A 12,017-nucleotide genomic window follows, 5' to 3' on the forward strand; every position below is an offset into this window, starting at 1 on the left:
ATGAAGTCTCTGAATTCTGAAAGAGATGGAGTTCCAGTTGGTCTTGTCTTTTCCACTGGGTTTTATCAACTGAGTTGTTCTACAAAGTGGTTTCATAAAAATAAGCAAACACTGCAGGGCACTGACAACAAAAGGTGTTGCTTTTTACAAACTGACAATAAGTCTTCATTGCTAATGACCAGACTTACACAACTCACTGTGTATGAAGAGGTCAAGCTGGTGCGTCCAAGAGCATTGGCTCTTATGTTCCACAGTCCTCGTTATGGGAAGGGCTTTGCAAGCTATAAAAAGTGAAATATATACACAAAACCAACCAAAAAGACATTGATCTAAGATTTGTCCTTCCTCCAAAATAAGCTATGAATTTATTGTGAATAACACTAGAACTAGAAACATCGATAAAATAGATTTTTTTCTGTAGAGAGAAAAAGGATCTTGTGGTCAAAAATAAGCTCTAGGTAACCAGGAATATAAAACCACAGAGTTCTCTCTTCAGTGGAAGAAAAGTACACTTTTTTCTGACCAGAAGTGAGGGAATGGATGTAGTAAGTGGCATGGTGAGCTGTGCTAGATGTAGTTCCATAGAACACCTGAAGGTCCCAAACAATAAAATTGTCCCAGACAATCTTCCCTTGATCATTGTTTCTCAGGCAATACAAACAAGCCTTGCAGGAGTTGTGACATGTATCTTGTAGCTTGGTGTCCTCTACACTGTATGCTTGATCCTCCTCTAGGCCCTTTAGTTTTAGAATCCAACTTTAAGAAAGACTCACATAGACTTTGCAAAAGACTTTTGAGGTAGTCATACTTTCATCTTCACTGTGCACAGAGGATTGAGACAATTATTACCAAGAAATTTCTTTCCAAAATTTTACTGTGCTTAATTATTTCTAAAATAAACCACCCTGGGGTCAGAATCTAGAAGTTACACTCAACATTGTCTACAGGAAGAATGGATAGCACACTTACTGGTTTTAACTACTCAGAAATCCCTGAGTTTGCTCAAGCTCAGGACATAAAATACCAGCAATCTCCAACCACGGGTATTTCCAATCCTGAAAATCCATCACCTACAACTAAACCCTATACAAAGCCTGCCTCCCACTCATTTCTCTTCTGCTTCTCACCTGAGCAGAGGCAGCCTCCCTCCAGTGTTCTTCCCAGTCATTATCTTGTGTGTGGTTAACTGTCCCATGGGGCTTTGTAGTTTATCTTGACTTCTGAATACCAGGAGACTTTTTACTTCAGATGTTAACACAGGCACTGGGAAAGATTTTCTCTGAGTGCTGTAGGAATTTCATTGGCAATAACCCACAACACACCCACAACCAGTGCTGAAATAATTACAGAGTGGTATTGAACTAGATTTCTTTTTTGTCTCATGGATTGTTACTCTACCAGAACTAGTGTTTGCAGAGACTCCCACATTTATATCCTCTATCCAGTAAACATCAATCATCGTCTTTCATTCTGACTAATGAACTCAAAGCTGAGCCAAAAAATTTCTTCCCCTTTGAAATTTTAGCTTCTTGATATCTTCACTTAAAAGGACCCATAGGAAAATATACTTTATCAGCAATCAGCAAAATATTTCACACAAAAAATGCACAAACATATATCAGAAATTTGAGACTAGAAAGTGTGATGTACAAATACTAATGCTTGGGCTAGTTCTTTTGAAATATATTATAACTTTTACCTTAGCTTTTTGGGGGCAGATTTGTCAATTAGTGAGTCTATGGATTTTATTTGTTTGCTTGCTTGTTTGTTTTCCTACTGAGATACAGAAAGGGAGATCCAGAAGGGAGAAAAAGTGGACAGGAACTGAGAAGACTAGAGGGAATGGAAACTCCCCAAGATATATTGGATGAGAAAACAATCTTCATCATTTTGGATGGATTCTTAGTGATGTCTTTTGGATTCAGTATTTGAGTATTTTATTGAGTATTTTGCATCAATGTACATAAGGGTAATTGTTCTGAAAGTGTCCACAATGACATGAGCATACTTCAGCCTCTCAAACTAGGATTGTGAGTATTACTAATGTGCAAAACATGATTTTGCAACAGTACTGTGTGAGTCACAAGGGTTACAAATATTAAATTTTGTACATGAAGAGCACTCCACTTCTGTTCAGGAGTCTGTTTGTTGTCGTTGTTGTTATTGAAACTCATTTTATCAATGCTGCATACTAATGGAAGTTTGCCTAAAATATTTGTGCTTCCTTTAGGTCGATATTTCCAAGGAAAAGAGGATGTGTTGATCTGTATCTGCCTTTGCATTTCCCTCAGACAAATGTCCTACAAGATTAGACTGGGACACAATATGGAAAAAAACTGGTCTCTAGAGTCTACAAAAAGAAAAGAATTCACCCCGAAGCCCAACCCTAAAAAAGTAATCAATCCAGTAAAGCCTTTTCATGTCACTATCACAAAAATGTCATAAAAGAATTTATAATGAAGAGAAATCCTACAAATACAAGCAATGTGCTTAGCGTCAGGTGCATCTGTGGACAGCTAGAAGTGTCTTTACAGCCAACTTCTAGACCCAGTGAGGACACTCCTCATCTGTAGGCAACAGCCCCTGCATCTGTTGCCATGGCACCCAACATGGCACCACTTCCCTTTCACACGCTTCCCATCCTCATGGACTGAATAAAAGAGTGTTCCCTCATTGCACAGACCCTTCTCTTCTTCTGACCTCTCACCATTCTCAGAGGCTCTTTCTGCCAATAAATCCTCCCACATGACACCTGAAGCTTGGTGTGATATGTCCAGGATTTTGCCTGCCTCTTCTAACAAATATGAAGAAATGATTTCTGTTAACCTTGTGACTCATGCAGTATTGTTTCTGTTACATAAACAAATTCATGATAAAGAAAAATTCTGTGAGTAAGCTTTTAGATGCCTTTACAGGAATTAATGCATTCACAAGTAAATGTAGGAAAGAACTCACACAAGAGAAACACACTATTCATGTGACCTTTTGATGAAGACTAAACATCATAGTTGTCTCTCGTGATCATTAATAGTTGTGGGAGTTTGTATTTTGAAATATTTGAAGCCAATTTTAAAGTTTAATGTATGTGAGGCAAATCCATTCACAAAACTTTATTAAGCCATTGTTATACTCCTTCTGTGGATCCTGGTCATCTTCTTCTGCATTTTCACATGGTGATCTCCCCCCCCCCACAATGTATAGCATGGATGCTGATCATCTCTGTGATCCATTGTTTATTTAAATATCAGACTGTGTGTACTCATACTTTCCAAGTAAGGTGTTTGTGAAGGGTGTTGTGTGGTTGTTCCTGGTTTTAGTTTTCAGATTTTCACAAAATCCCTAGAGATGATGCTTGCTATCCAGCCTCATTTGGATGTCAGTCATTGGGCAAGGCTACATTTGAACTCTTTATTTTCATGTGTCAGCCTCATGAATACATGTCCAATGGTAGAAGATGTAACCCTAACATTTACTGTTTTGTCAACATATTTAACAATGTTCATGTTCATATGTTTAATAGAAGAGAATATCAAAAACATTAAGTAGCTCATCAATCAGAGATGGAACCAAGTAGAATAATCAGCAATCAACTGCATATCTCACAATATACCTCACTTGCTATGACTATGTGAATATTATTTGATACTTCATGTTTCTTCATGTTCCCATTAGTTATGTTTTGGCACTGCATCTTCAAATAGTCACTTCTAATGAATTATCTAGAGATGGTAGATACTGTAACAGCAATAAAATTAAATGGAAAAATTTATGGTGTGTGTGCATTTGTATGGTATTTATACAGTGATTTTGGCCATTAGTGATATGAGAGAGAGAGAGAAAGAAAGAGAGAGATACTCATATTTTTATAGTGATTTACGCCATAACTGATATAGGTAGATTGGAAGACAACTTTGTACAGTCTACATTGGACATTTCGTTAAAGATTTATTTATCTTATGTATATGAGAACACTATAGCTCGCTTTAGACACAACAGAAGAGGGCATCAAATCCCATGGTTGTGAGCCACCATGTGGTTGCTGGGAACTGAACTCATAACATCAGAAAGAGTATTCAGTGTTCTTACCCACAGAGCCATAATTTTAGCCCCTGCACATTTTTTATATATTGATTAAGGTCAGATTTCTAGCTTTGCATCCTACAGACATTTTACACTGAGCCTTCTCACAGATGCTCAAAAAAGCTTAGTCTTTACATCAATAAATATATTGTCTTCTTTCTCGTTGTAAAGATATTTGCCACAGACCCTCTCGATCCCTGTGTCTGCGTGGAACGGGTCTCTGGGGCAAGTGGGCAAAGCGTAGGATTAATTGACAAACAGACGCACACAGGAGAGGTGTTGAATCTGAATGTAATCTCAGGTCGAGCATTAGACTATTTTATAATACAGAAAATTACCAGGAGCTACAAATCACATCAGACAAGGTACACTGAAATTTACCAGATACAAGAGAATGACTGCAAAAGGAATTTGCAGGAATTAAATAAATGTTTACAATAGAAATTAGCAGCCCTGCCTAGGATCAGCCTAGTGACAAGGAAGAATTTCACACTTTAGTGTTAATAGCACCAGGGGGTAATTACTCTTGGCAGGCCTCAAGAATAATGTAGTGTCACAGACCCCTAAATTCCTAGGCCTTGCTAAATCTTATCTTGTCTGGAGAATCTGCATTTATCAGCAGAGTATATCAACTTGCTCTTGGCATGGAATGTAGCCTGTACTAAAGATTTCTATCTCAGTGAGATTCCCAGGCTCTTTCTGCAGACCAGTTGAGTTAATGGCCTCCTGTATTGTAATGCTTAATTAGTTACTGAATAGGTTAAAGTCCTTGCTGTTATCTGGGATCTTGGAACACTGGGGGAGGCTTTAGCTATGTCAGAATTCAAACTTAAAATGCACTTATAATAGGGTAATACTAAATAGAGAGTACGTGGATCCATACACTAGACTAACACGGGAGTGGAAAATTAATTTATGGGTTAGGGAGGGCGCCAGACTCCAGGAGGGAGTTTCCATGAAACTCTTTTCCTCATGAGCAGCTTTTAGGCATCCCTGCCTGACAGGCTGACTCCACCAGAGTACCGTGGCAGATATTGTCATTTCAAGATGTACTAAAAGATCAATTTAAATAATAAATCTTATTTGAAAATAAGATTGGTTCTCTGTATAGCACTGGCTGTCCTAGAACTCACTCTGTGGAACAGGCTGTCCTCAAACTCAGAAATACACTGCCTCTGCCTCCCAAGTACTGGGATGAAAGGTACGTGTCACCACTACCTGGCTTATTTTAATTTTTGATAGCACAGTAGGAGTCAGAGTTTTTTGGCCCCACCTCAGATGTCCTTCCATATGGTTGATTATTTGTGTCTTATGTTGAGCTGCCAAACAGTTTCTTAGCCTTCATTGACTACCAGCCCTGAAAGGACAGCCATCCCAGAGGGCATCTCAGGGTGTAAGGAGGGAACCTAAACAGAACCCTGGGGAATTTCTATGAGCTAAGCTATAATAAATAGCCTCTCTGGGTAGGCCTTAGTCTAGATGCTCAAGAGCCACCAGTAGTTGAAGCATACCTATGCAGATAGAGCATTGCCAAGAGATGTGTTGTACAAGACACTTAAGCAATATTTATTATTATTACTATTACTATTATTATTATTATTATTATTATTATTATTATTATTATTATTATAGCATAAGATACTATCCAGGATGTGTCAAAAGATCTTTTTAAGTTGTCCCAAATGTTTCCAATGAACCCCATATCAAAAGCAAGAATGGACACCCTGCTCTCATTGAGCAAGGATATACTTTTTCTGAGAGTACTGAATCATTTAAGACTATGTTAGCTCAAGTTTCCTTGCTGAAATGGGACAGTTTGTTCATATGCCTCGGAAATATTTTGTACTTAATAGCGTATAAAGCAAATGGTATGAATACAGGGATCACAGACGAGTAGAGACTTATCTCCTACAAGTGCAGCCTCCTCACCCAAAAGTTCTGAGGAGGAGCAGGGTTCATCCCTTTTCTACTTTTCCCTGGATGGTTGGGTGTCCCATACTGCCATTCATCCTGGTGTTGTGGATTCCTGGGGAAAAACACAAACATATCCTCAGCCCTGTGTCAGAAAGGGAGCAGGTGACTGACATTATGATGTTAGGGCACCACTCCACTATACTAATGGAAGGGGGTTTTCCTGGGTAGGAAAGCTCAATGTTTATAGACAGGGTTTAGTCCCTGATCATCAAAGCTGAGGAAGTTTAGGTGAAACAAAGCCTCTACCTGAGTAAGTTAAGGATCACATTTGGACTCAGGGGAATGAAGCCCTGAGTAGACAGCAGTCCTTACAATTGTGGGTGATCCCCTTTTTAAGCCTCAGGTCAGGTCCTGTGGTCCTAAAGAGGCAGCTGCAAGGCAGGAGATTGTTGGAGCCCGACCAGAGGAGGCTGCGAAATTGAGGAAAGATTCTTAAGTGTGGGAAGGCAGAATTATCCCTGGCACAAAGTTCATGCCATGCATCCGGTGGAGGTGGGAGGCTTGCAGTTAACACCAAGCATTCAGATGCCTTCAAATGATTTCACTCATTCTCATCACCATCCAATGAGTCTGCCAAGGCTAAGATGGCTGGAGAAGAGGCAGTTATGGACACATATACACTTGCCTATTCCTAACAATATGTATTGTGAGTACCAATAACTTCCTCTATGAAAAAAAAATTAAATTAGTGAGAATGTCAAAAAGAATCAGAGCTAAAGAGGTGGTGGGGAACTATACAATAATGCCACACCCACTACAGTAAAAATTGCATGACAGGCCCAAAACCTTGGCCTCAGTCCTGACGCATATTATTTCAAGGAAACTTGTCTCCTGGAACGATTCTGGCGTCCCATAAACAAATTTGTTTCAGATTTGTCCTTGCAATAGTTGGTGAATGGTTCTGTGTGCTTTCTTTCACTTTTGTTTTATTATAGGTGCCTCCAAAGAATGATTTCTCAAATACTTAATTAGGTTGAACTTTGCTTCCTGGCCTTCATCAATGTCCTAGGCAGTCCTTGAGCCTACACTGGGCTTGGAATTTAGTAACTATGACCTATACAGACGAATTGACTCCAGTATTGAAAGAGAGATATTGAAAGAAATAAAGCATTACTATCTATGATATATAGAGTTAGAAATTTCAGAGCAAGCTTAACAAAGTAAGTTTAGAATTCTTATTATAGTTATGTATGGCAGTCTACATTACTTAATAGAAGAAAGTCCCCCACAAAATCACTTAGAGTAACAGCCAAGTCACTCCCATATGTAGGAATTTACAATGGTTTAGGAAGAAGATCCTACTGTGGTTTAAGGAGGAACTAGAGTATTGCATTATTCATGAGAACACTAGCTAGACCAGAATTCCCTAGCACATACTTTCACTAGCCCAGAGGAATAATATAGTTAGGCATTTACTAAGAGCTGGGTGGTGGTGGGATAAACAATAAATCAGAATCAGAACTATGGATTGCACATGAAAGCCCTTGCCCCAGGAGTGTAATGACTTCACACCTGGCTTCTAAGAATATAGCTGACCTTAGATAGAACTGACTTTGTCTCAGTTGTAACATTGCCTAGTTCCTGACAGTCTTTATGTATATATTCTTCTGTTTTGTGTAAAGAGTCATTAAGAATCGGATAACCTCAACGTACCTTGAGTGATGTGTCACCTCACTTCCTTTTTTTCTTCTGTATTATAAGGCTGATGCTCACTTTGAGAACTTACATTCAGATCAACACTCCCTTGTGTTCTTGTCTGATTGACACTTGACACTGACTCCTTGCTCACCAGAATACTGAAATCTTGATTCTCCCACGGGTTAAGGGACTGCCTGAGTTCAGTCTGTGTCACCCTAATTCACCATGAATTTCTTGTTTTGAAAGAAAACCCTCATCCATATATCAGGGTCTCAAATGTTCTCAGAACAATGCATGGGGATAGAACTCCTGCCTCAGTCCTGAAGGTTTCCAGAACAGAGAAACTGACATTCATGCCACTGATGAAAAGGAAGAACCTAAGGGATTTTATTTGCGGTTCGAATAAATGGGAAGGAAGTCTACCAATGGCCAGATGAGACACAGGTGTAAATTCATAAGAAAGGGAAAAATTTTGGAAGGAGGAAAGTGGATGTTGGACTCAGTTGTTTTGTGCTTAGTGAGGGACTTCCATGGTAGTTAGGCCATGGCTCTGTGCCCACATGGTTGGCCCAATGGAGGAATGTCATGGGTGTGTGTGTAGGGTAGTCCTTGTTGTGGATTGCCCTGGTGCTGTTTGTATTTTGATGCTAATTGTGCTTCCTCAAAAAGAGCTGCCCCAAGGAGGAGTGGATCGCATACTCTGGTGATTTAATGTGAAACTTCTCCCCATTTAAATTGCTCAAATTGGTCAAATAAAGACTGAAGCCTGTGATTGGGCAGTGGAAGGAAAACATGGGGCTGGAGGTTTTAGAAAGGGAGAAGAGGGGAAGGAGGAGAGGTAGACAAGTAAACAAAGGAGATAGTGGAAGATGGAAGAAAAGGAGGTGGAAGGAAGATGGAGCAAAACCACATGGCTTGGAGAAGACACAAGGAGCAAGGGTTCTACACAACTAACCAGTATTTATCCAAAGATGACCTGCATCTTAGTTATCTTAACTTCTACTCATTTCCCTTGAGGAATTCCCATGCAGAGGGAAGATAAATTAGAATGAATATTTGCTGGGCAGTGGTGGCACATGCCTTTGATCCCAGCACTTGGGACACAGAAGCAGGCAGATTTCTGAGTTCAAGGCCAGCCTGATCTACACAGTAAGTTCCAGGAAAGTCAGCACTATAAAGGGAAACAGGCTCAAAAACAAACAAACAAACAAATAAAAATATGAATATAAACAATAAAAGAATGGATATTTTTATCACATATACAGAGTAAGAAAACCCTACATGGAGAAGGTCTTTGAAATTATACTAAAAAGAAAAAAATGAGACTTTGACAATTAGTTGGAATGGACCCACCTGAAATAGTGGTACCTTTTACTAATGCAGAGATTGCCTCCTTAGGGGTACAAGTTGAATCTTGGTAAAGAACATGCAGTAACTTCTTGGAGAGATTAACAACGGATACCATAAAAGCAAATGGTTTCATTTCATAAAAAGAACTACTTGGATTCTCCCTCATAAAATAAAGGAAATTCCATTATCTGGAGTCCCTACTGAGGCTAATAAATCAGGAAAGGCAGGATATAAATAAGAAGTTGTAGGTCACTGAATGTCCTGATAAATCAGCTCAAATATCTGAATTATGTGCAATACTCACAGTGTTGTCAGATTCTCTAGAGTCTCTTAATATAGTAACTGACTCTCAATATGCAGAAAGGGTTGTTTTTCCAATACAGACTGTTGATCTTATTCAAGATGAATCTGAATTGACTTCACTATTTTTTCAGCTACCACAATTGATAAGAAATAGGAGTCATTCACTATATAAATCACACATAAGATCGCACACAGGTTTGCCAGGCCCTCTGGCACAAGGTGATAATGAAATTAAACAGCTATTGATAGAAAGAATAAAAGAGGCTTTAGAATTCCATAAAAAATCATGATAACAGCAAAGTTTTAAAGAAAGAGCCAAGGAAAATGTGAGGCAATGTCCTACTTGCTCATTATACAATCAAATTCCATTACCTTCAGGAACTAAGCGTAAGGGTACTAAAAGAAATGTCATTTGGAAAATGGATGTATTCCATTTTACAAAGATTGGTAAACTGAAATGTGTGCATCATACTATCGACACTTATTAAGTATTTCAATGGGAAACTGCCTCAGCATCAGAAAAGGCTGATTCTGTAACTACCCATTTGTTAGAGGTTATGGCCATTCTGGGAATATCCATACAAATCAAAACACACAATGGTCCAGCATATGTCTCTAGTATGATGAAGCAGCTTTTTAAAATGTTATTATATAAGATACATTACAAGAATATCATATAACACTATAGGACAAGCAATTGTGAAGAAGTCTAAGAAAACTCTAAAGGGGATACGTAACAGGCAAGAGTGGGCAACAAAATTCTCTAAAATTGATTACACAATGTTTTATTAACCTTAAAGTTTTTAAATGCTAATGAAGAAAACACTATAGATGCTGAAAGACATTCGATTGTGGAAAAAACTACTAAACTAAACCAACCTTTTTATATTTAGGATATTCTGAAATCAGAATGGAAAATAACCAATGTGTTACTAGTGGAGGGGTTATCCTTAGATTTCCACAGGAAAATAAAGCTATGGATTCCTTACAAGTTGATAAAAATGAGACATGACAAAGGAAGACCTCCTGAATACCTCGGCTATGGAGAAGGAAAGGGAGACTAACACAAATAACAAGCTAGGTGCTATATACATGGTGATGTTTATGTCTCTGTATATAGAGACAGCTCTGGAACTGGCTTTGACTAAAATGTCTATACACACCCAATAACCCTTATTGGGTACAAAATTCTCATGACTTCTTACATATCATCCTTTAAGATGGCATGAATGGAAATGTATACTGTAGTTTGACTATGTGATCAAACTAATCTCTGAAGAAAGTCAGTTGTCTTCCTTTATTGATCTTAACTAATCAGTCTGTGCACCCTGCATGCTCCATATGAACGTCTTTCCAGAATTATATGTTGCTTGTAAGTTTTGTATAGTGCAGGATGAAAGAAGAGAAAGACAGCACTGATAAGATCCACACTCCAGGATGTTGAGATTATGAACCTTCCATTCTGTCTCCTTGCTTGATTCTACCTCAAATACATTGAAGCTGTTTCTTCTAAATAGTTGTTTCCAAAACTTTTCAAGAATATCTAGATCACCTATTCAGCCTTTCAGACTGCCATAGTCAAGATTTCATCTAAGCAATGAACTTTCTCAGCACATAATGCCTGGAAGGCAAATGACACCAACTAGTCCTCCTTTGACCAAACCAATTTTCCTATTTTTTTCCCTTCAGCCCACAGAAGGGAATTTCTCACCTCAATTCATCTATAAGCAGACAAAAGAAGATCATCATATCAGTATCTTATGTTGTGGTGTATGGTTCTGGTTATTTTATGAATCATAGATATGTTATCATTTTTAGGAATATTTTACAAATATTGTAGATTTAGACAGGGAAGGATCTAGAGAGCTTAGACTCAGGGACTTCTACCTTTCCTTTCCTCTTCTCTATCCTTCCTTCATAGGTAAATAAAAGTGGTAAGGAAGATAAAGACAGGATATAGTATTATAGAAATTAGAATACTAGACAAGTAAGAATAGGTTGTCAAATTTACTCTTAAAACATTGCATGGCCATATCTTACAGTGATAGAAATCTTTATAATTGATGTAGTATTGAAGTTATAATATCTTATATTTCTACAGAATTTATTTCAATACAATTAAGCTTTTCAAAGGTATGAAATTCATAGATTGATTCAAAAAATTGGGAGTAATATTATTGCTATTCAATAGGATTTGTGCCCATGCAACACATTTAAGAATAAAAAGCATAGACTCAGCCGGGCATGGTGGCGCATGACTTTAATCCCAGCACTCGGGAGGCAGAGGCAGGTGGATTTCTGAGTTCGAGCCCAGCCTGGTCTACCAAGTGAGTTCCAGGACAGCCAGGGCTACACAGAGAAACCCTGTCTCGAAAAAACAAACAAACAAACAAAAAAAAGCATACTCAGGCCTTTTATATCTGCTATTACAAACTATTTTTAGATGATTGAAAATACAAGTTAAGGGCCAAGTAACAGAATCATAGTCCTGATAATTATAAAAGGGGTTTGTCTTTGAGATACTTCAATCAGAAATGGTTGAGAGTAGTCAAGGCTTAACAGTTCAGATATGCTTTGCACAGATAGTTTTCAAGGCACCAGAATTCCACAGAATACGACAATAAGGCAATTTCATTTTTAAAAATAATTTGACTAGAGACATGTCTGCTCCT

At 38.2% G+C, this 12,017-nt stretch overlaps 1 protein-coding gene across 11 annotated transcripts in view; it reads right to left on the reverse strand.

The window, feature by feature from the left end:
* The window catches only part of Zfp984 (zinc finger protein 984), a 58,256-nt gene that overhangs the window by 24,418 nt on the left and 21,821 nt on the right, over window positions 1-12,017 (reverse strand). For 5 of the 11 annotated variants that reach the window (XM_030253009.1, XM_030253007.1, XM_030253005.1 and 2 more), the window contains one exon: window positions 6,010-6,106. The exons of the other annotated variants lie outside the window; for them this stretch is intronic. The gene's annotated coding sequence lies outside the window, so the exon portion shown is untranslated. The remainder of the gene's footprint in view (window positions 1-6,009; window positions 6,107-12,017) is intronic. 11 annotated transcript variants of the gene reach the window in all.

Source organism: Mus musculus, chromosome 4 (assembly GCF_000001635.26).
Source record: "Mus musculus strain C57BL/6J chromosome 4, GRCm38.p6 C57BL/6J".
Taxonomy (NCBI): domain Eukaryota; kingdom Metazoa; phylum Chordata; class Mammalia; order Rodentia; family Muridae; genus Mus; species Mus musculus.